Raw genomic sequence first — 15,753 nt, 5'->3', positions numbered from 1 at the left:
AATAACGAAGGAATTAACTGTCGGCAACTGGGTTCCCTCCAGTACGATGCGGATCAGATCACTGAGTCGTCAATAAATATTCTTTGCGACGGTCTTTCTGTGGTTTTACACGTGGCTGATTATTATTTTTCATGTCATCCTTATATACTAGTAGATTAACAATCTTCAACATATCTACTTGTGTCTCAATTTCCTGTAAAATCCTGATGCTGTTGAACCAAAAATTAGCAAGAAAAATACTTTGTTTTCCTTACAGTCCATAAGCCTCCCCACATCGCATACAAAGCCTAGGCCGCAGACATACATGTGTGCAATGTGTTGGAGTGATAGGATGCTCTTTAATCCGGACAAAATCAGCATTTTCCTATAAAATTACTTTCTATTTATCGGCAAGCAAACGTGTCGCAGTAACTTTGTACAATTTACCCTCGATTGATTAGGGTAAATAAGAGGATTGAGAATAAACATCCACCAGTATATGTTAAGTTATATTTACTATATTACTGACACCTTTGGACATCAGAAAAAAATACATCTGATGAAAGCTGTAATTGAAGTAAACACGATATTTTTATTTTCCTGGTGTGTTCAATTATCTGCAGCACTGAAAACAAGCTGAAAACGTACTTTAGGTTCTTTATCCACTTCTCCACTTGAAAATGCTCAGAATTTTTTTTTTCTGCAGATGGACCAAATAAAAGTTGTAAAGATCTCCTTTCCTCTGTTAGACTGCAGTTCAGATTTGAGCGAACACTGAACTTCCACCCTCCAGCCCACCGATCAGGGGTCCATGCAGTTATGTTAGTTGGTGTAAGATGGTCGTATGAGTAACTGGTGTTTATCACAGGACCCGGTTATGCGACCATCCACTAACGTCGCATAGATAATCTTTGAAGTGCGCTGATTGTCGCTGGGGTAATCGAGCGCAGGGACGATTTACTGCCGTTTTAGTCAATTGACATTAACGATTAGAATGAGATCGTGTTGCAGTTTCTGGTGGAGATTCTGGAGATGGAACGATCTTTACCAAAGGGACGGGTTATTCGTGAATCAGAGGGGTCTAATGCGCTGGCGGGCAGGTAGGCTGGAATTTTCTGGGGGTTTAACAAAATTGCATTCAGTCAGATAAGATGGAAAGTAAAAGGTGAGAAAAATAGGAATGGGTGAATACTGGACTGAAGGCGTTCGATTTGAATGCACGCAGTATACTGGACATGGTTGAAGAACTCGCAGAGTTTCATGTGAGAATACGAGTATAGGCTGTTGTAAGAATCACTGAATCGTTGTTGAAGGAAGATTATAACTTGGAGCTTAATGTCAATGATATACATTGCAGTAAAAGGCTAGCCAAGAATGGAGAAGGGGCAGTGATGCTCTGTTGGTTAAACGTGAAATTAAATAATTTAAAAGGGGTGATATGGGGTTGCAAGGTGTTGAATCATTGTGGATAGAACAATGAACTGTAAGGATAAAAACCATTATGTGAGTTATATTTACAGACAACCCAAACCAGAATAATGTTTTGGTCTACAAAATATAACATGAGGTAGAAAACGCCTGCCGAAAGGGCAGTATGATATTCGTCATGATGGTTTAAAATATTGCGCAAGACTGGGGAAATCATGCTGATCCTGGACTCCAAGAGACAGAATTTCGATAATGCCTGCGCGGTGGCTTTTCAGAGCAGCTCGAGGTTGAGCCCACAGAGATATTGTGTAATGAGCCGGAATTGATCAGAGGGCTTTGGTGAAAATGATCACGTTGTGATCGAATTCACCCTCAAAAGTGAAAAAATTAAGAGGATGAATCAGAATTACAGTGGAGTAGAGGGAATTACAGAGCCATTAGAGAGGAGTTCGCCAGAATCGATTGGAAATGAACACAGGCAGGCAGGACAGCAGAACAGTCTGTAGTTTCCGAAAGGAATTTCGAAAGCACACAACATATGTTTTCTAAATTGGAGATGTGTTATTAAGGAAGATGATACAACCGTGGCACAGAACACTATACAATTCAACATCATAGGCATAGAGAAGGCATGCAATACAATAAGTATTAGCGGGAAGTTAAATGATTGGGAAATTTTATATGCCAGCAGAAGGCAAAATAAAACTCATTGAAAGTTAAAGAAGGATTACCATATAATCCTAGCAAATATGATTAAAGAAGATATCAGAAGTTTATTTATTCAGATACGCAAAGTGTACGAGCGAGGCGAAAGTGGAAAGCAATGATCGAGAGACGGTAATGGGGGATAACAAAATGGTGGACGCATTGAATAAGCATTTTGCATCAATTTTCAAGTCCAGTCAAGTCGTCACTTTTAACTGTCATTTCGACCATAACTGCTACTACAGTCCATTGTAAAACTGAGACAACTTTTTTCAGGACCATGGTGTTACATGACACAGTACAAAATCTGGACTGAACTACGTAAAAAACAACACAGAAAAAAAAACTACACTAGACTACAGACCTACCCAGGACTGCATAAAGTATACAAAACAGTGCAGGCATTACAATAAATGATAAACAAGACAGTAGGGCAGTACGGCATCACTCCAGGCTCTGAATATTGAGGGGTTTGTTAACTTGGGGGAAGAAACTGTTACATAGTCAGGTCGTGAGAGCCCGAATGCTTCGGTGCCTTTCCCAGATGCCAGGAGGGAGAAGAGTTTGTACGAGGGGTACATGGGGTCCTTCATATTTCTGTTTGCTTTGCGGATGCAGCGTGTAGTGTAAATGTCCGTGATGGCGGGAAGAGAGACCCCGACTATCTTCTCCGCTGATCTCACTATCCGCTGCAGGGTCTTGCCATCCGAGATGATGCAATTTCCGAACCAGGCAATGATGCAGCTGCTCAGTATATTCAATACATCCCCTATAGAATCTGATGAGGATGGGGGTTGGGTGGGAGATGGACTTTCCTCAGCCTTCGCAGAAAGTAGAGACGCTGCTGGGCTTTCTTTGCTATGGAGCTGATGTTGAGGGACCAGGAGAGATTCTCCGCCCCGTGAACACCCAGAAATTTGGTGCTCATAACGATCTCTACCGTTCAGCGGGGAGTGGTCGCTCCGTGCCCTCCTGAAGTCAACAACCATCTTATTTGTTTTGTTCATATTCAGAGACAGGTTGTTGGCTCTGCACCAGTCCGTTAGCCGCTGCACCTCCTCTCTGTAAGCTGACTCGTCGTTCTTGCTGATGAGACCCACCACGGTCGTGTCATCGGCGAACTTGATGATCTGGTTTGAGCTGTGTGTTGCAGCACAGTCGTGGGTCAGCAGAGTGAACAGCAGTGGACTGACCACAGCCCTGGCGGGGAGGGGGGGGGGGGGTAGTGTGTCTTTGGAATTCTCTTCCTCAAAGGAAAAAAAGAAAAAGCAGGAGATTTTTTTTTTTATGTTTAATTCCGCAGAACACAGTCAGTTTCTTGACAGTCAATGGAGTGACGTGTTGCAGGCTGTGCAGGCTTGGGCCGCTGAAATCAGTGTTCAGTTGAGGTCAGAGAATCAGAGAATGGTGGAACAGAACGGAGAGGCCGAATGTCCTGCTACTAATTCAATATGCCAGCAGCAGCCTCCTCCAAATAAGAGTCCCAGTGAGATTAATTTTCAGAGTTTTTCCATCCGTCCCTGATGAAAAACGGTTGATGTATGTATAAATTAAATGCGATGTCAGGCAAATTCTACAGCCAGGAAATGGTCTAAATTTCATGTGATGGCGCTGTGATCCAACAATTCGTTTCCTGTCAGTGAACAATAAACTGAAGCAGAATGGCATCCTTGTCTTGCTGTCGACTTTGACGAGTAGTTATCTCTGGAAGATGGTAATCTCGGCACAACCGCTCACGAGTTGCCCATTACCAAAATGTTACAACTGCGGACAACTGTTAAAGATGGCTTTTAAAAGGACCAACAAAAAATCATTGCAGGTCCAGGCTACGGGGGCACAGTTAAATCTGGAGAAAGGGATGTCCGCTAATCGAAAGAGGACATTATTCCAAATGCATAATATTCCATCAGAGTTGAGAGCGCCCTTCCTTCTGCTGTCTCTGTGCAATAAACCAAGAGCGATCTTTGCCCTGAGCTGTCGCTGGGGTTTATAATCCGACAATAAACTGGTCCCCGGGTGAACAATAATTTCAATATGACGGCACCAACCAAACGGAAACAGGATGCGGGTTATGATTCCCCTCTAGAGGTGGCAAAATTTCGCGCACTTAAATATGAATTCTAGTTCGGACCACAAGTTAGAAAGACTCATTCAAGCAAGGTGAGTCTTTGTGTGGTTTAACACAAGCGTTGTGGAACAAGGTGCGGCGTTACGTGCTGAATAGACTGAAGTTCAGGTTTATGAGCGTGTTATCAACTGACCATTGCTCAGGGTGTGTTAGGGACATAAAATTCAGATAAAATTCAGATTCGCTGAAACCAGACCCAGGAGTCCTGCATCAGGCAGGAAGATGGACTGTATTCTGCAGTGTTATGGTGTTTTAATAAGCACACTTGTAACGGCAGTATTTTAATATTTCTACCATATCAATATTAATACTGAAATCGCGCGGCTTCACGGATCTGGGTGCTGGATTATTCTGTAAGTGTGTGTGTTTTTAGGTAAGACGAGGAAGCACTGGCAGTGATAGTTATATTAACAAATACTGTGGTAATTCTCACTGACAGCAGATAAAAATAGCAAATTCTACACTCATTGGGCGCTTTACCATGTACCTCCTGTCCCTAATAATGTGGCCACTGAGTGCATGTCCGGGGTCTTCTACTGTTCCCCGTCCATTCCAACGCTGACCACTGCGCTGTATTCGCTGGCATTCGATTACGACGGGGATTTGATTGCATTCGCTGTTATTTAGATGGAGGTGAGGAGATTTTATCCGCTGGTGGTTACATAAATGAATTAAGCTTTTGCTGGAGACATTGAACATCACGAGGATTCTGAAGAGGAATATCGAGAACATGTTTGCTACTATAGGGGTAGCTGAAACAAGTGAAGATAGATGAGGTTATTTTTCTGAGGTGGAATTAGTACGTCTTTGAAATTCGCTTCCTCAAAGAAAAAGTGTTTAATGTGTTTAATTCCGCAGAACACAGATTATTGACAGGCAAGGGAGTGAAGTGTTGCAAACGGTCGCGGGGATCTGTCACTGAGATCACAATCCTACAGTGATCATAGAGAATGATGGAACAGGACTGACGGGGCGAATGTCCAGTTACTAATTGAATATACCGGACGGCCGAGCTCTCTGCGCTGTGGGAACATCGAGCCATTGGTGGCGCCGTTGGACCCTCGGAGATGCGCAGGCGCGCTGCCGACACCAAGTATTGCCCCCTGTTGTACCATCCGGGCGGCGCTGAGGAAGGAGCTATTACCGGGTGTGTGTAAATCGGGGGCCGAGTGCGGTGTGAAGGGCCGGGACTGAGAGCCTGACGGCTGGAGGTTGAGTGAACTTGGCCTTTTCTCCTACGACAGATGGAGGATGAGATATGACCTGATAGAGATGTGTAAGATGATGAGAGGCATTGATCGTGTGGATAGTCAGAGGCTTTTTCTCAGGGCTGAAATGGCTAACACGAGAGGACACAGTTTTAACGTGATTGGAAATAGTACCGAGACGATGTCTGGGGTAAGGTTTTTCTACGCAGACAGTGGCGAGTGCGTGGAATGGGCTGCCGGCGCCGGTGGTGGAGGCGGATAAAGTAAGGTGTTCAGGAGAATTTTGGATAAGTACCTGGAGCTTGGAAGAATAGAGGGTTGATGGGTAACTCAGGCAAATTTCTAAAGTAAGTACATGTTTGGGACAGCACTGTGGCCGAAGGGCCTGTGCACTATGCTGTAGGTTCTCTACGCTTCTCTGCTTCTGTGTTCTCAGTTCATCTCATGCAGTCAATACTCACAGCATCCTTTCCTCCCACTATCATGCTGCTGTGTTTACTATGCTGTAGGTTCTCTACGTTTCTCTGGTTCTGTGTTCTCAGTTCATCCCATGCATTCAATGCTCACAGCTTCCTTTCCTCCCACTATCATGCTGTTACATTTGCTCCCGAGGCCTTTGACTCTACGCTGAGAGGCGGTGAACACAGAGCGATAAAAAAATGTGCAACTCTTCTTGCAGCTCTAGTGGGCCGTTACCCTGGAAACGGAGGAAGCAGCTCACCAAAAATAACCGAAAAGGGAATTAACAAACCTAACATCGTACGCTATGAGTTTCATTATGACAAAGGTTAACACTGCAGCCATTTTGGAATGAAGAATCTAAAACTGTATAGTCTGCCTTTAACGTTCTGCATTCACTTAATTCTCTAGTAGTCTGGCTAACAAAAATGATCAATAGTTAGCGATCAATAATGTACTAATCTCTGCCAGAAATATACCCAGTGACAGCCTCATTCAGCATCTGTTGCAAAAGACTCCACAGATCGGCGACTCTTTGGCTGAAGAAGTTTCTCTCATCTCAGTTTTAAAGGGAAGCTTGCTTATTCCGAGGCTGTCCTCTCAGACCCCAGACTCTCCGTCTGATGGAAATATCCTCCCCATGTCCACTATTTCCTGGCTGTTCAGCATTCTGTAGGTTTAAATATGATCCCGTCCTCCTCTCTACTTCTGAACTCCTTAGAGTACAGGCCCAGAGTCATCAAATGCTTGTCCGACAGAAACGCTCTCATTCCTGAGAGTACTCCTGTGAACCACGTGAGCAACAGTTCTACTGAACACGGAATGTGGTACCAGGACAATATACAGGGGAAAAGTTGCGGTTTCTTTACTGTTCCACCAAGTATCAGCAAGCATGCGCTTGTGCATACGTCCATTTCCAGAGGAACAAACTTAGTGATTTGGGTTCATAATCGTTCATCAGAATGGCTTCAAATATTTTCCATTTTTGGTGCAGGTTTCCAGCATCCTGAGATTCCGCCGAATTTCCATCGATTGACAGACAGGTGACAGTGGCGGGGGGCGGGGAGGAATTTCCAAACACAGATTGAACACCAAACTCACGGGTCTATTTCTACTGTTGCAAACACGGAACAGTCCATTCCCACAATTTCTAACTGTAAGGGATGGGATGGTAACATATCCTCTCCTCAGAAAAGTAGTCATTACTTCCAAAGGAATTACAGAAACAAACATCTGAACCCAGGACAGAAATACTCGTTCAACACCTCATAAAACTGGGCAGGTTGAGCCCCGGGTCCATTGTAGTTGGATCTAAAACTGTGTTATCTCAGGACCCAACCTCACAGTGTAACACTGCTGAATCTGACACTCACCGACCCCCGAATCCTCAGACATCGTCCTCACATCTCACAGCGAGCGGTGTAATCAGAAATCTCCCCACAACCAATGCCCAGCACCCCAAGCCTCTTGATTCACTGTGAAGGGAGGAACATCCAGCCCCCATCTGTGAAGTACTGACCTGGGCCAAATCCCCGATACTGACAGGTCTAAATGCCGAGTGTTTCCCATGATTACAGCTCAGTCAGGACTCCTTGTTGCTAGTAATATGCTGCAGTGTCCTGGCCATTCAGAGTTCAAACACCAACACTGCGACATCAACCTGTGTCTGAACGGGAACCTGATGAACCTCTGACTGGGCCAGAGAGCGGGCTGGAAAACCTGGGCGCGGCGCACCAGCAGGCGGGAATAATGTTTCACATTGTCTCCACCGGCTAAACTGAACACATTTTATCATTATCCTATTGTTAAATGAGATCTTGCCCAGCACAATTGACCACCACATTTCCTGTCGTCTAACAGGAATAAAACGCGTTTAACATAAAATTGAATGTAAAGTGCTGGAAACTCGGTACATCAGATTGGATGTGTGTAAAGAGAAACTGTGGAAGATTCAGTATCAGAACTGGGAAGGTCCAAGATGCTGCCCGATCCGCTGAACGTTTCCAGCATTTTCTCTTTTTTTTACTTTAAATGATGCACAACTATTAACTGATAACAAGTTATTTATAATGGCCTGAACAAAGTAGCGCAAATGTAATACATTAGATTTCTCTTCAATCCAATACCGTGAGAATGCAGTCAATGCACACAACTTCCTCCCCACCCCACTATCAATCTGCTATCTCTGCTGCCAAGTCTCCTTCCGACAAGGACTAACACGGCGGACATTTGGCAACGTTGAAGCTAAAGTCGGAATGGCTGTCTTTACCCTACCTGGTGCTGTATTCAATAAATCTTCTCCTAGTTCCAAGTAACAAACACATATTTCAGAATGAGTGAGCCTCAGAGTGAGGGAAAATACGTCACAACGAAGACAACGGTAGCAGAGAGGCTGTTAATAGATAATCATTGGTGGGATACCGGCTGGACAGAGCTTGGACAAGATGGTTGATATATATCGTTGAGGTGATGGGATATAGACTGGACAGACGTTGGACAAGCTGGTTGATATATATCATTGGGGTGGTGGGATACAGTCTGGGCAAAGGTTGGACAAGATGGTTGATATATATCATTGAGGTGGAGGGATTCAGACTGGACAGACGTTGAACAAGACGATTGATATATATCTTTGATTTGGTGGGATACAGGTTGTACAGCGAATTTCCCAGATGGGGAGGAAATCCTAGTTTTGTGCTGAGGTACCGTTTCCCAGGAGGTAGCAGCTTCTCTGTAGGTTGCTTTATTGTTATTTGACATTCGGCCAATCCGTCTACTATCGTCAGCAAATCTGATCAGCTGCTTGGAGCTGTGGGTGGCGACACAATCATGGGTATACAGCGAGTAAATGAGGGGGCCAAGGAGACAACCCTGTGGGGTATGTGTGCTGAAGGTCAGAGAGACAGAGGTGAGAGAGCCCACTCGTACCACCTGCCAGCGATCTGACGGGAAGTCCAGGATTCAGCTACACAAGGCAGGGTGAAGGCCGAGGTCTTTGAGCTTTTTGTCGATACTTCACGCCTTCGTATGGCGACTGCTCTCCCCATGACTGCAAGGAACTGCAGGGTACTTGGGTCTCATCTGGGAACATCATAGAAACAAGCCTGGAATCTTCCTAAATTTCCCCCTGCATCTGAAAAGCAGACCGTGCACTCAAAGATACCCACAACCCGGGATATTATTGCTGCAAACCAACGGACGGTTTCCTGTGATTATAAGCCAAAAGAGTAATAAAATGGACTGGAAATCACAATGTAACTCGACGTGCCCCTGCACCATATGTCTATCTGCACTGCACTTGTTCTGCAGTCATAATGCGTTGTTACAGTTAATGTTTGGTCATATATCAGCTCAATGTACTGTTGTAATGTATCGATCTGTGTGGATGGTACGTCAGCAAGATTTTCACTGTATCTCAGTACGTAATTAGAATAAACAAATTCCCCATTTTAATTGTGTGGAAATATTAGACAGACTGACCTTCTGCTTCGGAAATTCAGAGAGAAACTTAACTGAACTGTTGGCATTTCTGAAGAACACAAATAATTAGAAAATGTTTCAACCTTGCATTACGATCTGCTGTAAACGAGATCAGGTGACGGGTGGAGGGTCTCCCGTCTGAACCGGTGACTCTGCTCCTCGCCCCCTACACGCTGCCCGACCCATCCGCCGCATTACCCACATTATTCCATATTGACACTAGATACGTGTTTAGTTTTTCCCGCCTTATCTTTCAAGTCCCTTTCCCTCCACCTTCAGGTCACAGTTTCACGCGCTCCATTCCGATTCCGGTCCGACGCAGTTTTCAGACCCAAACCTGAAATTTCCAGCTTTCATTTAAAACAGTCCATGTTTATAAACATTAATTTCTATTAACATCTCTCCGGCCTCGCTGGACAGCAACAGTGAAACATCAGTGAGAAACTGCAGGAGGTGGGCATTCAGCCCCTCTAACCATCAACAAGATGGCGCCTCTTCTCCGATCTCAGCCACATGTTTCTGTCCGATCCTTATTTCCTCGATCCCTTCGGTCTCCATACATCTGCCGGCCGCAGTTTTATGTGAGGACGATCACCGAGTCTTCACCGCCATCTGTGGAGGGGATTTTCAGACATTCGCCACCCTCGGAGTGGAGACATTCCCCTCATCGCAGTCCCGGACATTCCACCCCCTTTTTCAGAGACTGGGATCCCTGGTTCAACCGGTAATGATGTTGTGCATTTCAATGTGTTCACCTCTCAGTCCTCGATTCTCCAAATCACATTGGGTTATCACATTTGATCTTTCTTCATATGATGACCCCATCACTCCAGGGATCAGTCTGGTGAATCTTCATTGCAGTCTCTATAACAAATACTCTCTAACCTCACTTGATCCTCTATGGAATTAATTTCCGTCTTCTGCAGCCCCGTGTTGCCCCAACCACTCTCCGTCCACCCCTCCCTGTCACTATTTCCACCTTCCCACCTTCCCCCTTCACCTGGATCCACCTCACACGCCCCAGCTCTTGCCCCATCCCCACCCCTCACCACTTTTCTCTGACTATTTCCCATCCACTCTCAGTCCAGAGGGAGGGTCTCGGCCCGAAATGATGACGTGTCCATTTCCCTCCACAGATGCTACCCGACCCACTGAGTTCCTCCGGCAGTTTGTTCTTTGTTCTATATAAACCTTGTGTTAGTACGGGGAGCGGGATTTTACACCATATTCGAGGTACAATCTCAAGAAAGTACAAACTTTGCCCGAACCATTGGCCCCGCTTGCAGATCAATTCAATTCAATTCCTCTGTTGACTGCTGGGGGGTGGGGAGCAGGGAGGGGGTCTTTGGCAAGTGATTAGTAGTTCAGCCGTTAAACCGAAAAAGCTGTAGCACAGCAGTGCGTGTGTGACGTAAGGCACGGTGCTCGTGACAGCAGATGCAGATACTGTGAGATCATGCGTGACATCTGGCGCGTGGGGGGGGGATGGCTGCTCTGTGACGTCACGTGAGGGGGAGCGCTTCTATTTAAAAACTCCTTTCGTTTCGTACGATTTGGAACAGTATAACTTAATTAGGGTTTCATGTCTGAATCCCCTGTTGTGTGATGTGAAGTCCTTTCTATTTCTCTGGCTATTCGTGGAGGGTGGGCAGCGTGGTGTTTGTCTCGAGTTGAGTCACAAATCCACAAATGTTTCTGGGCAACACACAAAATTTTGGAGGAACACAGCGGTCCTGCTGAAGGGTCTCCGCCCGAAACGTCCACTGTATATCTTCCGTAGATGCTGCCCGGCCTGCTGAGTTCCTCCAGCATTTGTGTGCGTTCCTTGGATTTCCAGCATCTGCAGTTTTTCTCTTGTGTTAAATGTTTCAGGGGAGGACTTTCGGGACTGATCCGGTTTGGGATGGCTTCAGTCAGTGCAGTATCTTGGTGTCTAGTACTTTAATAAACAACTGCTTTTTTTCTTTTAAAAAAAAAATAATACGAATCAGAATTTCCAGCGGGGTCCACACACAGTGTATTAGTCAACAGAAGTCCTCTATTCCCTGCAGTGTTTATCTCCTGGTAAACTCAACTCCCTGACAGTGTGGACCATAGATACCCCTTCCTCAGAGTCAGGGGATCATTCTGACAACTGATCGCTGAGAGGAATTATATTTGTTGGTCATTAAATTTCGCTCGGACATGGAATGGATATGGTGTTCGGGGTGTCCCAGTGAAAGAGCCGGACGGCCGAGCTCTCTGCGCTGTGGGAACATCGAGCATCGGAGATGCGCAGGCGCGCTGCCGACACCAAGTATTGCCCCTGTTGTACCGTCCGGGCGGCCCTGAGGAAGGAGCTATTACCGGGTTTGTTTAAATCGGGGGCCGATTGTTGTGTAAGGGGCTGGGACTGTGCTCTGCCAAACGGCTGGTGGTTCTGTGATCTCCTGTCCCGCTGCCCCGGTTTTAGCTTTGCGATGGAGACCGGGCTGTGGGATCAGTAAGTTGTGGATCCCCAAGGGGTTTGGGGTAAAGGGGATCTGTCTGTGTGTCGGTAGAGGTTATGGGTGGACGTGTGTGAGTGGGGTGAGTAGTTGGAATGGTTTGTCGTCGTAGGCGGATTGGGGTCTGTTGGGTGAAGGTGGGATGATAGGAAACTTCGTGACAAACTAAGTTGTAAACAAGGGAGGATCTGGTGAATTGGGTCAGCCAGCACAGCTCGCGGGTCCTTCCAGGAAACATCAATACTCTCTTCATATTAATTACAGGAACTGTCCAACCTTGCTGTTAAGATTTTGTTTGTTACAGAGCACCAGAGTCTGGAAACAGATTCAGGAAACATCAGTCCTCTGTTCATATTAATTACAGGAACTGTCCAACCTTGCTATTAAGATTGTGTTTGTTCCAGAGCCTCAGAGTCTGGGAACAGCTGTCACCGTCATGAACAGCGAGTGCAGATTGGAAATGGGGTCACTGACCTCTGCATCAAAGAAGGACAGCCTCCTGTGAGATATCAATGTCCTTAGAGTGGATTCAGATCTGGTGGCATATCGGGAGTCTGAAAGGGAAAGGGAGTAGGCAAAGGGCTAAAGAGAGAGTTTTAATAGGGGAACATGTTTAGGGGTAAAGGGGTACAGAAGCTGTCTGATAGATTGTTTTAATTCCTTTATATAATCTCACAGACGGTGACTGAGGAAGAAGCTTGTTGACGGAGGATGCCCGGAGGTGAGCAGGTCAGAAACAGAATCAGAAATTGAATTGAATGGAGTTCACTTATTTCATCCTTCTCATACATGAGGAGTAAAAATCATCTAAATGTGAAATGTGCAAATATAGTAATTTATAATAGCTTAAAACAAATATAATAGTCAATGTAATCTAGAGTGTTCTCAAATCAGCGTGAGTTCATCAGTCTCATGTCCCAGTGGAAGAAACTGTCCCAGAGCCTGTAGGTCCTGGCTTTTATGCTTCCCGGATGTAGCAACCCGGGTTTAGGCAGTCGTCTCAAGTGAGGAGTTGGTCTGCAGCAACACACATAAAATGCTGGTAGAACGCAGGCAGCATCGATAGGAAGAAGTACAGTCGATGTTTCGGGCTTCGTCAGGTTCAGCATGGTAATATTCTGTGGAAAGGTAGATCACGCGGCATCCAGGGAGACCTGGCTAACTGGATGCACAGTTGTCTTGATAGCAGGAAGCAGGGAGTGATGGTGGGAGGCTGTTTATTGGACTCGAGGCCCGTATCTAGTGGTATTCCCCGGGGTTACACTCATTGATCTCTTTATTTATTGCTATTTAATTATATTTGCATTGTTGCAGTTTGTTGTCTTCTGTGCTCTACTTGATGTTTCATTGTTCCTTGTACAGTTACTATTCTATAGATCTGCTGAGTATGCCCGCATGAAGAAGAATTTCAGGGTTGTATGGGGTGAAATGTATGTACTCTGAAAATGAAATTGACTTTGCACACTGCAACTTGTCATCTCTACCAATAATTTGGTTGAGAGTGTACAGGCAATGGATAGTGAATTTGCAGCAAGTAACTTCAAACAATTACTGTTTTTGAAAGTTACTCAGTATAAACACTCCCCTCCATTTCTCGCTCCTCACTCGACCACACCCTCCCCTTAATGTCTTCCCTCTCTGCCCCGTCTTCTCTCTCAACCCCGCAATGGGCAGACGTTCAGGGTGAAAGAAATATAGAAAACCTACAGCACAATGCTGGCCCTTCGGCCCGCAAATATGTGCCGAACATGTCCCTACCTTAGAAATTACTAGGCTATAGCCCTCTATTTTCCAAAGCTCCATGTACCTATCCAAATGTCTCTTAAAAGACTCTATCGTATCCGCTGCCGCCACCGTTGTCGGCAGCCCATTCCATGCACTCACCACTCTCTGAGTAAAAAACATAACCCTGACACCTCCTCTGTACCTACGACACAACATCTTAAATCCGTGTCCTCTTGTGGCAACCATTTCAGCCCTGGGAAAAAGCCTCTGACTATCCACACGATCAATGCCTCTCAACATCTCTTTCAGGTCACCTCTCATGCCTCCATCGCTCCAAGGAGTAAAGGCGGAGTTCACACAACCTATTGGCATAAGACATGCTCCCTAATCCAGGCAACATCCTTGTAAATCTCCTCTGCACCCTTTCTATGGCTTCCACATCCTTCCTGTAGTGAGGTGACCAGAACTGAGCACTGTACTCCAAGTGGGGTCTGACCAGGGTCCTATATAGCTGAAACATTTCCTCTCGGCACCTAAATTCAATTCCAGTATTTATGAAGGCCAATACACCGTACGCCTTCTTAACCACAGAGTCAACCTGCGCAGCTGTTTTGAGTGTCCTATGGACTCGGATTCGAAGATCCCTCTGATTCTCCGCACTGCCCAGATTCTGACAATTAGTACTATACTCAGTCATTTTATTTGACCTACCAAAATGAACCACGTCGCACTTATCTGGGTTGAACTCCATCTGTCACTTCTCAACCCAGTTTTGCATCCTATCATCGTCCCGCTGTATCCTCTGACAGCCCTTCACATCATCCACAACACCCCCAACCTTTGTGTCATCAGCAAGTTTACTAACTCATCCCTCCACTTTCTCATTCAGGTCATTTACAAAAGTCACGAAGAGTAAGGGCCCCAGAACAGATCCCTGAGGCACTTCGGTGCTGACCGTCCTCCATGCAGAATATGACCCGTCTACAACCGCTCTTTGCCTTCGGCGGGCAAGCCACGTCTGGACCCACAAAGCAATGTCCCCTGGATCCCATGCCTCCTTACTTTCTCAATAAGCCTTGCATGGGGTACCTTATCAAATGCCTTGCTAAAATCCATATACACTACATCTACTGCTGTTCCTTCATCAACGTGTTTATTCACATCCTCAGAAGATTCAATCAGGCTAGTAAGGCACGACCTGCCCTTGACAAAGCCATGCTGACTATTAGTAATCATATTATACCTCTCCAGATGTTCATAAATCGTGCCCCCCCCCAGGATCTTCTCCATCAACTTACCAAATAATGAGATAAGACTCAATGGTCTATAATTTCCTGGGCTTTCTCTACTCCCTTTCTTGAATAAAGGAATAACACCCGCAACTCTCATTGATCTGGAACCTCTTCCGTCTCCATGGATGATGCAAAGATCATCGCCAGAGGCTCAGTAATCTCTCCCCTCACTGCCCACAGAAGACTGGGGTACATCTCATCCGGTCCCAGGAACGTATCTAACTCGATGTTTTCCAAAAGCCGCAGCACATCCTCTTTCTTAATATCTACATGCTCAAGCTTTTCAGTCTGATGCAAATCATCACTACAAACACCAAGATCCTTTTCCTTAGTGAATACTGTAGTAAAGTATTCATTAAGGACCTCTGCTATTTCCTCCGGTTCCATACATACTTCCCCACTGTCACACTTGATATTTCAGGGTGGAAGGTGAAATATTCTTGGGGAACCTGAAGGGGAATTCTTCACTCAGAAGCTCGTGAGACTGTGTAATGAGCTGCCAGTGGAAGTGGTATATGTGGGTTCGATTGAGACACTGAAGAGAAATTTGGGTAAGGACATGGATGGGAGGTTTATGCAGGTAGTTGGCAGTAAAAACAAAAACGGGTCGGTATTGACCAGAAGGGTCGAACGGCCTGTTTCAGTGTTGCTGGGCTCCGTGGCTCTAATAATATTCTGAACTGTAATTTCCCCAGTCAGTGCTTTGCTGCTAATGACCGAACCCGGTAATTTACAGAATTGGTGAAGAGGCTGCTCAGTGACTCTTCCTGTGCTCAGTGTTACTGGGACGTCCCATCACTGAGCAGGTATTGTCTTCTCCATTCCCTTTCACTAAGTCTGTCACTCAACACTTTCCATATTTA

The sequence above is a fragment of the Hypanus sabinus genome, unplaced genomic scaffold (assembly GCF_030144855.1).
Source record: "Hypanus sabinus isolate sHypSab1 unplaced genomic scaffold, sHypSab1.hap1 scaffold_588, whole genome shotgun sequence".
NCBI classification, from domain to species: domain Eukaryota; kingdom Metazoa; phylum Chordata; class Chondrichthyes; order Myliobatiformes; family Dasyatidae; genus Hypanus; species Hypanus sabinus.
The sequence above is the reverse complement of the archived record's forward strand: the minus strand, read 5'-3'. Positions refer to the sequence as shown.